The sequence below is a fragment of the Diceros bicornis genome, chromosome 10 (genome assembly GCF_020826845.1).
Source record: "Diceros bicornis minor isolate mBicDic1 chromosome 10, mDicBic1.mat.cur, whole genome shotgun sequence".
Classification (NCBI taxonomy): domain Eukaryota; kingdom Metazoa; phylum Chordata; class Mammalia; order Perissodactyla; family Rhinocerotidae; genus Diceros; species Diceros bicornis.
The window spans coordinates 72098315-72111836 of NC_080749.1; the positions used below are offsets into that span (position 1 = coordinate 72098315).

The following is a 13522-nucleotide window of genomic DNA, read 5'->3' on the forward strand; positions in this document are numbered from 1 at the left end:
AGACATAATTGTTGCTCTATAGTTTGATATTACATGGAGCCAGACAAACCAAAATGCTGCACTTTAGAGTCACATTTTAAATGCAAAAAATATGAAGCATATTTCAGATGATGCCATATAGACCTGAAAAGATATAGAAAGTCTATTAATTCACGTAATCTATGTATGCTTTGTAAACAAAAGAAATGGTGTCCTACTTTCCTTTTTGGCCATATTTTTAATTTTATTTGTATCTTCAATATTAATGTCTATAATTTATAGAAAATTCATATACAGGCATATAAATATACATATACTCAATCATGTATATCTATATACTATGTTATCTGGGGACCATGCAATCTCAGATATTAAAATACTTTTTCACCTAATTTTTTGTCACACTTTACCAACCTGATTTCTTTTCTCAAAAGAGACTGGGCTTGGGGAGGATAAAGAATAAATTCTACTATAGTGTAGATTGAAATTCTTACTATCAGCACCATTTTTTATACAAATATAGTCTTATTAACCAGCAATTAACCAGTCAAAGCCTCAGAAAGATGAACTATTCCCTGTGTATTTTTGTTTTTGTGATGCTGTGTAACAGATGGAATTTTATGTCATGTTACATTAGTATACTGTTAAATTTTAATTTCAATTAATAATCTTGACACTTCTTTTTTATGTACACAAGGGATATTTTAGGCATTCATTTCCTTTCTAATTAGCTTTTATAGCTGAATTCATTCTGATTCAGGAAGTCATTAGATTCTCAAACATTCACTGCAGGATTTACTCATGCACTAAGAAAATTAATTAGTTCTTTGAACTAAATATTATGAAATTTTTATTTTGACCAATCTAGTGTTAAATTGGAGATCTAGATCTAGATAGATAGATAGATGGATAGACGGATAGATAGATGATATACATACAATATTCCTCTAAACAAAATCTCAATTATATTGTCTGATAATGAGTATTTAAAATAATCCATAGAATTCATTAGAAACTCATTTGCTATCATTCCTCATCAGTTGTGTGTTCTGATAACATCTCAACATTCCCTGAAAATGTGATGCTTCTTCATACCTTTGAGATTTTGCTCTCCAGGGGGAAAGTATTTCTTTTTTTTCCCGTAACAAACTCCTAACAACTCCTCAATACCCAATTCTAATATTCTTTGGATATGAAAGTTTGATATCAAACAAAACCATTATATAAAAGATTTGATGATGTAAATCTCTTAAGATTCTAAAATTCATTTGTAGGAAGTGAAATATAAATAGAATAAATAAAAGTCAAGTTAGTTTAAAAATAAAACTTATGGAACAGTTTAAATAAAATAAAGTAACATTCTTTTCAAATAAAATAACCACACCAACTATGCTAATAAAATTTTCCCCTATAGAGTCTTAAGTCATTTTTCCCAAAAACGCAGGTCCATAGTTGAGAACCAATAGAAATATTGAGAAAAATAGTGGATTTTGTTTGTTTATTTTTGTTTTTGTTTTTTCAAAATTTAGTTTCTTGGCCCCACATCTTGAAATTTGAACCCAGTGGCCCAATTATCTGCACTTGAAAATACCTCCCCAAATGATTCTAATCCTCAACCATATTTAGAAACAAGATTTCCTAGGCACTTTTTAATGAACAAATAATTAATATATATGTTCATTAAAAGATAATCGGCCTATAAATAAATTTCCAAAGATGTGCTTCGATATGGTTTGGATTACTTGAAAGATTTCATTATCTTAATTTTTCTAAGCATTGTTCCAATTTACTACATATTTTACTTTTTTTGTTCTTTACATATGCATTGAACATTTACACTTCTAGGTTCTTAGGATACAAAAATGAAAGAAACATAATTGCCTCCAGAATTTCATATTTTAGAAGTTTGTAGAAGGCAAAGACAATCAAAATATTTAAAATACTTTGTGATGAGTCCAATCATTAATTCAATGTTATTCAACAGATATGTCTTGAGTCACTTCTAGCTTGTCTCTCCGTGCTAGGCATCATGTGTAGATTGCAGATTCTGGGACAGTCAGAAGACTCCTGTCTCCAGCAGTTTACAGCAGCATGGTAATCTCAATGATGTAAGTTAAGAGTTTTTACAAGGGAAAGTATAAGGTACCATTATAAGTGAAAACAAAGGGTAGGGAAACCAAACTTAGAAGAGAGCTGTGGTTCTCAACCCTGGCTGCACCTGGAATAACGCAGAGAATTTTCAGTAACCTCAATGGCTAGGCTGCATCCCAAACCAATTAAATCAGAATCTTTTCTTTTAGGATCCAGGCATCAGTATTTTTTTAAAATTCCACATAATTCCAATATGTAACACAACATAAAATCTACTGGCTAGATGGCATTTTGGAAGAGAGCATTTTTGTCTGATTTGTTAATAGATGAGTAGTAGTTAGCCAAATAAAGGGAAAAAGTGAAGGGATGGGGAGATCAGGATGTTTTCCAGGAGGGAGGAAAAATATCACAGGGTTTATGGATTTGAAAATTGAAAGATATCAGTAAAGTTGAATTCAATAGAAATGAGTCTCTGTGGATATAAAAAAAAGAAAATACAGGATGTAGTAAATTGCATTTAAGTATTTAAATTTGTCTCAAAGATAGTGATTCTTAAATGTTTATGTGTTTAAAATCACTTGAGAAGCTTTTTAAAAATGCAGATTTCTGGACTCCTATCCCCAGAGATTCTGATTCCTTAGGTCTGGAGTGGGAACCATGAATGTTAATTTTAAATAAATATTCATACATTATTTTGACGTGTGTAATGTAGCAAGAAATTTAGAGAAAGAAGAAGAAGGACATAATTCAGACCTGCTCTTAGAAGGATTCTTATAGGTAAAGAATGAATTTGAGAAACTCAACACTAGACACAGGGACATGAGTGTGTCTCGAGGGCTTGTTGCTACGGAGTAGGCAAGAGGGGACTGCAGCTTGGGTTTGACTGGTGGCAATGGAGATGGAAGTATATTTCACTTTCAGTTGTTACATATTTAAAAAATCTTTATTTAAATTTTCTATTTTTTGTTTCTGATAAGAATTGATCTATTTTGTCATTTTTTTAAATCAAAGCAATTTAAGTAATAAAAAAATTGCTTTGGTGTCATTTATTGTTTGTGTTTGTTTTCTTACTGTGAAAGAGGTATTGAATCTTTTAGTTTTCTTTTAAAGTCAACTCTTAATTATCCAGGGGCCAATTGCCTTGCTAATTGATTACCAGTCCCTGTGCTGCTTCTATGTCAGTAGTCCTCAGAATTTCTGAAGTTGGCTAGACAGCTAAGGAAAACAATATGAATTACACATTAACAAGCTTGACTTGTTTACTCTCCCTGTAACTTTACACAATATAGAGATGTAATGCTAAATGATATTTATTATTTTTGTTTTAATTAGAACTAAAATGTTCATTATCACAAAACAGTTCATTCTAAGAAGTAATCTTTAATTAGGTTTTAATTTTATTCTCTGTCTATTCCAGCTTCCACCTTCTTCATCAAGCATTTAATGTTCTAAAAATTAGTGCTTAAACGCACAACAACGTAATGATGTAAACACTCAATTTTTTTGTAGAGCTTCAATGATAAAAAATGTTATTAAATACTTCCTTTGTTAGAGGTAATTTTCACGTGTCTGATCCAACATATCATAAGATTTTATTATGGAAGAAAAGTAAAACTATTAATAAAATGAAACATTTAGTTCAGCTATTTATTTTATAACTACAATTCTTTCTTTCTACTGCCATGGATAATTACCTCTCTCTGCACGCCTAATTTAACTTTTCTTGTTGATTCTTTTTATTTTTAAGATCCTGTGCTAGCAGTGATTTATTTTGACTTTGGTTTTCCCAATGCTGTCCACAAACTCTTGTACAACACTGACATACGTATCTTTGTGATTTCCCCATATCTAATCCTCTTAGAAAAGTTCACTCCTTGTTCAAATCATCTACCAGGTTACTCTTTCACATTTTATTTTCATGGGTATAGTTTATTTCTTTGCCCTTATTATTGCCTCTTAGAAACCGCCAGCTTCCAATTTTGCTATAGACTTTCTGTCAATGCGTTCTTTCCCGCTGGTTGCCTGAGTTTGCTGATGCATTCGTTTTTAAAGCCCATTTTCTTGGTTCTTTCCTTCCCTTCCAATTCATGATCATTATCTCCTAAATTGCATTCCACTATTACATTTTCAGCATAAGAAATATAGGTAATGAAAAATGTTGCTAGCGTTTGGTCATCAATTTTGAAATTCAGTGTCTTTAAAAAAGTTTTAAAAGCCAAAAGTATTCTTCCTTTTTATAATTTGACAATTTATTTGAAAACTAAGTGATAGGTGGTTCAAAGTATGTTCAAATAGTTTAAAGGTGATCCATTTACTTGGCAACATGTGTCCTTGGGTGCCTGAATTTGCTGAAATATCACTTTATTTGGGATTTCTTAGGAAAAGTGTCCAACCTAGATTGGATATTTCAGTATATTTTTAAAAACTGATGTTCATTTCTATCAGTTTGCTTCTGGTCAATGTTTCCCTTCACTTTCATTCTTTTTTCTGAAAGAAATCTTATTCTGCTTATCAGTCAGTTGTATCATTTTTTAATATTTAAATCCAATGATTATTCACTATGATTTCTATATAGTTTACAGGATAACACTGCTCTGTCAAAATGGATATTGATCTGGCTGTTGGTAGTGACAAATTAACAGGTAACATGAGGAGTTCATTTATGATATTTTGAAAAGTGAAACCAATTTTTTATTAAAGTTCGGATTTTAGAGCTCAAAAATCCTTCAGAAATCACCTACTGACAAACAACAACAATAAAACATTTGTTCAATAGAAACATCATATTTTTCTCATATCTAAAACAAGACTGTATATTAGCATATATTTATGCTATTGGTGACCTTATTTTGACCTTATTTTCAAAAACTATCACATGTATTTGTCAAAGCATTATGATGTTAAGGATAGAATACGGAAATATGCTTTTAATTATGGTTTTAAATTAAAAATAATATTTGCTATGAAAAATATTAACTTGAATAACTTTAATATAATTACTTGGGTATTGTTGGTTAAAACAAATTCTTGGAAATGTAGTCTAAAGTGACAATATTAAACTTAACCTGGGCCATGTGTTTCTGGAAAACAGCAATGGTTAAGAAGTCTCCCCACCCTTTTGACTTCCAGGAAAAAGCTTGCTGCAAAGACCCATTCCTCCTCAATGACTTAGCTAACTAACATTCCCTATGCTCCCTTGTTTACTTGTGACAAGGTCAGACACAGACTCTGCCAATTTCCTACCTTTGTCTCATAAATAATTAGCTGAACTGTTTGCACCCATGAAGCAATCTGGACAAAATACGTGTTAACTTGACCAAACTTTCCTTAGGCGTCTCCTTCCTCTAGTCTCTAAACTTTGACCCGCCCCCTAGTCTGAGCCAGCATCAAAATGTAAAACAACCCTTTCTTAAAGGCCTCGCCCGAGAACTGCTGGACCACAAGCAAAGACAATTCCCGGTCAGCTTCCTGATTACACCACCCACTCCCCCACACTGGGTTCTTTCTAGCTTTGTTTTCTCCTCTGTGTAAAAGAAAATCCTTTTCTGCCTGAACTTTGAAACACTTGCAGATCTTCTGGTTGGATGTTGATGGTACTACTGCAATAACTCTAGTCCTCTTATAGCAGTAGTCCTTTGGAATAAAGTCTTTCCTTAACTAAGTCCAGATTTATTTTTATTTAACAGGGTAATAATAACAGGCATAAGAAATTCTCATTTAAATGGATTCTGAATAAGTTTGGGCCCAACATTTGAACATAAATTCTTGTTAACTATTTAAACTGATTTTATAATTTATGATCTAAAGAGAATGTGCATGTGTGTGTGTGAAACCCAAGGGTGCTTTATTTTTAAATGAATGTTGGAAAACATATTACAAAATATATTGGAGAAAAATACTGTAATTATGTAATTGCCTAAGTTATTGTTCTTGTTTATAATATTATTTCCTTAGCTTATATAAATAACAAATTATGTTAATTTAATGGAATTTGCATCTCAGGTACCATGTGGGAAACTATAAATATACAATTAAGAAAAAAAGAAAACAAAAACTATAAATGCAGGCTTTCAGAAACTCGTGGTATGTATTGGGAAGACAAATTAGGTAAACAAGTATTTATAATAAATTATAATTAAATTGGAATATATTATGATCTAATTTTTCACAGGGTGCTATGTGAGTAGAGAGAGAGGGCCTTCGATATCACATAATGCAAGAGCCAGTTAGGAAAGGTAGCATTGCGATATCAGGGGGGAAAACAAGTAAAGTAGACATGGGGAAGGAGAGATTGCAGGGAATGGCACTAAAGGCTCAGGGAGACACTGTATAAAAATGTTGGTTTGAGGGAACATGGAGAATCTGAGTTCCTACTATCTTCAATGTATTTTCTCAATTGCTTAAGGCTAGAACATACAGAAAGTAGTTTCAGAAATACTACCATGAAAAGCAACTTTACTATCTAGAGTTAAATGTTTATTTATAAATCATTTTTTGTAAAATTTACATTTAGTGAACTGTCCAAATCTTGCCGCATCGTATCTGATGAATTTAAACAAATGTGTATACCCGTACAACATGCACTCTTATCAGTACACAAAACCTTTTCACAAGGTTCCAGAAAGTTTCTCATGCCTCTTCCCAATCACCCCTTAGTGATTTAAACTCTTTTTAGAGAATTTTGATCCTAGCTAGTTTTGCTTCTATCAGAACTTCCTGTAAATAGAATTATACAGTATTATAATGTATTCTCCACTTTTGCTCAACATAATTACATAATGCCTGTGAGATCACCCATGGTTTTGCCTATTTCGGTACTACATTCTTTTTGTAGTTGACTAGTAGTCATTTGTATTAATATTTAGTATTCCAAATTTGTTTATACATTTTCCTCCTGATGAGCATTTAGATTGTTTCCAGTTTAAGGATGCTATAAATAAAGTTATTGTGATTATTTTTGTCCAAGTAACTTTGTAGGCGTATTTTCTTGAGTGAATAACTAAAAGTATAGTTGCTAGGTCATATTAGGTGCACTTTTAACACTGTAATATATTGCCAGAAGTTTTTCCTAAGTTATTATACAATTTTAAATCCCCATTAGCAATGTCTGTGAGTGCCAGTTTGTCAACATCTTCATGAAAAACTTTATTTTTTATTATATTGTTTATTTCTTTGTTTATTATTAGCACATTATATCTTATTTAAAGCCAAGAAAAAATAAAACTTCAAGGGGCAGCCCGGTGGTGTAGTGGTTAAGTTTGCGTGCTCCATTTCAGCGGCCCAGGGTTCGTGGGTTCGGATCCCGGGCACTTATCTATACATCACTCATCAAGCCATGCTGTGGCAGTGTCCCAGATACAAAATAGGGGAAGATTGGCACAGATGTTAGCTCAGGGACAATTTTCCTCAAACAAAAAGAGATTTCTTATTAAAATTAATTTATTTAATTATAAAATTAAATATATATAGTAAATATTTAATTAATATATAATGCAATTAAGATATACTGTAGATGCTGAATGACTTAAAGAGTTTGAACTAGTGGACTTTTATCAAAAGTGAGTCTTAACAACTGTAGATGATACATATAAACATTTTAAAACTTATCACATATCAGACTATAAAACATTTACAACAAAAGTCAAATAATACATATTATACAAACTATGTGCACCAATCAGAATGCAATTAATTAAAAAAAACTTAAAATTCAAACCTCCATAATTTGGCAAAATACACTTTTAATAACTTATGGGTTAAAAAAATAAAGCCTAGAACTTAATGACAACAAAAATATCACCATCAAAACTCATTTCATGCAAGTAAAATAGTATTTAGAAGGAAATGTATAGCCTTGAATGCACATATTGCCAAAGGGCAAAAACTGAAAATTAATGAGCTAAACATAGAATTTTAGAATCTTAAAAATGAACAATAAAATAAGACCAATAATATTAGAGGAAATGAAATAGTAAAACTGAAACAGATATTAATGAAATAGTTATATATATATATATATATATATATATATATATATATATATAAAAGATAGATCAAAAACTCAATTGGCTAGTTGAAAAGATTAATATAATGTCCAAACTTATAGCATGTATGATCATGTTAAAAAGTGAAATAGGCACAAATTAATAACACAAGGAAAAAGATGACACAATTATAGAAGCTGTCACTGATCTGAAGAAATTTAGGCCATATTTGAAAACTAGATACCATGAATACATTTTTAGAAAAATAATTATTTACCAAATCTGACTTAAGCAAAAATTAAAACTTATCACTCCTGAAGGCATCAAACTAGTTTAAATGGTATTTAAAAATTTGCACACCAAAAAACCTAGGTGTTTTAAGGGTTATTCATGGGACAGATAATTCATGGGACAGATAATTCATGGAATAGATAATTCCAATCTTATGCAATTCTTCCGGAGAAAAGAAAGAAGGACCATTATAATGTAACTTATTTTGTAATGCTGGTGCCAAACCTGACAAGGACAATAAGAAAAAATAAAATTATATAACATTGTTACTTATGAACAGAGGTAAAAATATCCTAAATAAAATATTAGTAAGCCAACTTTAATCATATATTAAATAAAATATACATGCATCATGACCATTCCTGCAACCCCACCGTAACAGTGTTCTGCACCACTCACGTCACAAAATATGTTACCTGGTGGGAAGAAAAAAGATGCTTTTGAAATGTACCGTAGAGTTTCCTTTGTTACATTTTTCAATATAGTGTGTTAGTCATTTCAGAGGATTTTAAAGCTCAATAAATTCACCATTTCACTAAGAACAGCGTCTCGGAGCCAGAGACACCCATTCACAGAAACAAATGTGATCAGGTTAGCTTTCTCTATTGCTGTTTAAATCTTGATCATACGTTGGAAGCAGTAGTGCTGCAGGGTCAACTGAATTGTTTCTTGTTTCCAGTTGCTTGTATCTGAGGCATCTGTCACAGTGTGATCTAAGAAACGACAAAAGCCTATTTTGGGGAAAATCTGTGGTTGTGGTTTTTACTTGCAAAGCATGTTTCTTTGGAACCTTTGCTGTATGAGAGTAAAACATAAAGTGTGGTTTTCTATGAGCACTAGAAATACAACAAACATATGTTCTCCAGAATCTGCTGAATTTGCTATCTAGATAAAATGAGATATTGCCTAACAATTAAGGTAAATTAAGCAGCTGTTTCTTACTATATTGTGCTAATGTTGCTTCAAAATTGTAAATTGTTGATGAGATATCAGAATGAGAAGGAAACAATATCATTTCACATTTCTGTAGCAGTTCATTTCATGATTATCATAAGAAGCAAGTGTTTTTGCAGCTGGTAGTGACTAGAAATAAAATATGACAATCCAAGAAGCTGTTTAAACTGAATAAATAGTAAAAAGTAATAGAATTAGACATGCCAGTTGATCATTTTTTGTATTTTTTTAAAAAGTCAGACTCACCGAATGCTTATTTGGAACTACTGCAAGGGGTAATTGACGCTAGTGTTGTTTCAGCTTTCCATCTGAAACTGAAGAATGTAAAAGAATAAGCTGGAAGATATACACCACTCTTTAATATCTTAAAGACTAATAAGTACTCTAAAAAATTATAACAAAGGCCTACAGAACTCAAACGTGGGTATCTAAGATTCAATATTGAAGTTTTAATGGAAAAGAAAACGAAGAACATGGGTTCAATTGGAACAGGTACTTTGTTACTATTTCACTCAGCTTACTATACTTTTTCTGAACGCCTTAAAAGAATTTCTGAAGTATGTATAAAAGTCTAGAAATTAAGAAAAAAAATACGCTTTGGAGAAAACAAATGAGTTTTCCCATCGTTGGCCTACCTCAAATGATTCCTTTGTCTTAGACCTTACAATTTGTTTTTCTTTTCTTTTATTCTGCATTTCTTTTAGAGATATTCCTGAATTATCAGGAAAGAGAAAGATCATTTTATTTCCCTTTACATATCTGAACATACTAGATAAAATTCCGTGTTCACACATGTAAATATCTCATTGAAATACTTTTTTCCCCAATTTTATTGAGAAATAATTGACGTACATCACTGTAGAAGTTTAAGGTGTGCAGCATGATAGTTTGATTTACATATATTGTGAAATGATTAACACAATAGGTTTACTTAACATCCATTATCTCATATAGATACAATAAAAAGAAAAGAAAAACAATTTCTCCTTATAATGAGAACCCTCAGATCTACTCTCTTAGCAACTTTCCTATATACCATGCAGCAGTGTTAGCTATAGTCATCGTGTTGTATGTTACATCCCTAGGACTTATTTAACTTATAACCGGAAGTTTGTACCTTTTGACCATCTTCCTTCAATTCCTCCTCTCCTCAGCCCTCATTGAAGTACTTTTATTTTTCCTTGAATATAGTAATGAAACTTTATTTTATAAAACAAATATCTCATGCACATTTCTTTACACAATATGGACAATCAATAAATACTAAATAAAAATAGGGGCAAATTCCATTCATTAAATGCATCCTGGCCCATTTCGGAAACGTATTTTTAGAACTTGTCAAGAATTCAACAGTTTTGATTTACTTTTATTATCTTTCTTTTACTAAAGTTTTTAAATGATACTATTTTAGGTCATCATATTCTATCATCCTACAGTCTGTCTTTCTTCTAAGGGATTTCAGTGATATTAAGGTTTCTGTGTGATGTGTGATACATTACCTTGGCAAAGGGACATAATGAAGAGGATGGAAAATTATTCTTTTTTTAGGTTGCAAGGTAACCCAGGGACAGAACTCAATATAAATTCTTAAAACTCTGACTCCAGGTTCTATGCTAGACTGCATTCCTAATATTTTCTGTCTGTGGTGGGTCTTGACATTTGTCAAGTACCACCCAGTCTTTAGTCTTTTTCTATTCTTTAGATGACGCTTCTGATCTTACAGTGATGGATAAGGAAATTGAAACTCAAGTTAAATCAGATTAATTGAATTAACCAGACTGAGTCTCTACTCATTTATTTTCAAAATTTATTCACAGTATCAATAAGAAGTCCCTAACTTCCTGGCTTAATCTATTTCAAACTATTACAACCACAATCACTAATTAACTTAGAATTTATGGTACAGTATTAAAGAGATTTTCAGGTAGATTTTGTTGTTGTTATAGTAGTTGTTTCAGCATCTGTATAGTTTTTAGAGTTTAAAAGCACTTTTTAAAGTATTTTTCATTTTCTTCTCACTGCAACCCAGTAGAGTGACATGGCTAGTATCAATAAAATATGCCTATAGACAGATTAGGGAAATCAAGAATTGGAGGAGTGATTTAATTATGCTTCTCCAGAGGTAAAATATGTAGTCTGTTTTTTATCAGATGCACAGTGAGTCTAAGTTTTCTGAGGATGTTTAGTTCATATTAGAGAAAAAGTATTGCAGATACACGCTCTCTTTTTCTTGACATATACACACAAAACACAAACCAAAAGGGCAAGTGTTGTTAGGGAGCTGGTTTGATTAGGACTGTTAGAGCTGGGCTAAGAAGTGTCAGGGAGGAAGGAGCAAAGTAGAAATCTGGAGGCGGCTGCTGACTTTCACTTAGCAAAGGATAAGGGAAAGTTGGAAGACTGAGTGGAGGCTATTTCTGCACTATTTTAACACACTCTTACTACTATTTTCTTATTAAGTCAAGTATTAACACTTACACTGGTGATAGTAGAATAAACTATAGTTTGTCTGGATGTCTTTACATACGGACATTAAATCATTAAAACAGAACAAAGCAAACAAATTTAATACTAACAAGTGTCCTGTGTTTATCACTATCCATACCCCAAAATCATCCATTTCAGACAAAAAAAGCAGATATGAATAAAATCTGACACATGGCAAAGACAGAACAGATCATAAAGATGTTCGCCTTCTTCCTTTCTAGCTCAAAAGAATTAGTCTCTAGAAAATGTGAGGTATATCTTGTAACCACTGGATTATAAAGTTTTATTCAGTATTTCCATGAAATATATAACCGCAAATTCATTACTTTCCTGAGGTTATGGGTTATTTGTATAATTCTGCTCATCTGGGATAGACTCTGCTGATTTTATCTTATTTGATCTTATCTGCTGATGTGAGTGGTTTCACCCGGGGGCTGTCTGGTCTAGGAAGGTGTTACCTCAGACAGCTCTGTTTCCTCCATGTGTCTCTCATATCTTGTCAGCAGAGTTGCCTGGACATGTTCTTGTGGGAGATCAAGATTTGGCCACCCTGAAATCTCTCTCTTTACCTTGGTTGTTTTCTCTGAGGACATTTGACCTCCCCCACTAACTGCCTAAAGAATTTGACATGGTGGCTCCTTCCTGGAACAGATCTTCTATCATGATGGCTGTAAAGATAATGTAGGATAAATGTTACAATAGGAAAGGCACCAACAAGCCCATCTTATTGGAAGTTCTGTCTCTCTGGCCACATTCTCTGGATGGCCCTGCAAGGAGTTGCCGGACAAACATTTACATTTATAAGGGAAATCTCCATTTGTAAAGGTATCTCCCTCTCTGTTTTGGGAAGAGGGGGGATGGCCTCATTTCTAGAGACTTATCAGTGTGGAATGTGAGGCCTTAAATCTGCATAATAACCTTACTCTTGTTTACTGTGCTTTAGTGGTAATCTCCTGTAACTGACTCCCCCCAACCCCAACATCCTCCTTTGTCGTTGGCTGAACATGGTATTTAAGACGAGAATTTCTGCTATTGTGTTGAGAAACGCAGTGTCCCTGCTTTCTCCCATGTATACACGCTATTAAACTCGGTATTATTTTCTCCTGCTAACCTGTCTTGTTAATTATTTGGCCAGCCATAAGAACCTTAAGGGAAAGGACAGAGGGAGATTCTTCCTCTCCCCTGACATTCTCATGATGGTTCCAGGTTCTCCTAGAGAAGAATTAGAAATTTTTCAACCCTCTTATTGCATAAGGTTTGCTCTTATTCCATCGGCCAAGGCAAAACACAAGACCAGACTAAATTCAAAGGACGGAGAAGCCAACTCTCTCTTTTTGACAAGACACAATATGAAAGGCCTGGATACAGGAGGGTTTAAGAATTTTGATCCATTTATTATTTGATGTACCACAATAAAGTTTCCTTTTGTAGATAGCTATTGAAAATCTATAGAATCCTAGAAAAGGTTATAGAAGTGGCTCCAATGATGCACAGAAATGGAAGACAATTACAAGTTCCAAAAGGCTGAAAGAAAGAGCAGATTAACAGACTCTGAAGGTTATGGTTTTTGTAGATTAGGATTTTAGAAGATTCTTGAAGTTAAATTATATGACCAAAGACAGGAGGAAAAAGAGTCTTGAAGTTCTCACTCTTACGACAATGTTTTATGTAAGGATGATCAGTTGAAAATTAGAAGTTAAAATATTATCAGGGGCCAGCCCTGTGGCTTAGCGGTT

The 13522-nt window shown here is 32.5% G+C and overlaps 1 long non-coding RNA gene across 1 annotated transcript in view; it reads right to left on the reverse strand.

Moving 5' to 3' along the window:
• Positions 1 to 8243: 8243 nt before the first annotated feature.
• Positions 8244 to 13522, reverse strand: part of LOC131410927 (uncharacterized) — a 78897-nt gene continuing 73618 nt past the window's right edge. The window contains exons 3-4 of the long non-coding RNA XR_009221436.1: positions 9546 to 9613; positions 8244 to 8761 (exon numbers count right to left, since the gene is read on the reverse strand). This is a non-coding gene — a long non-coding RNA (uncharacterized LOC131410927). The remainder of the gene's footprint in view (positions 8762 to 9545; positions 9614 to 13522) is intronic.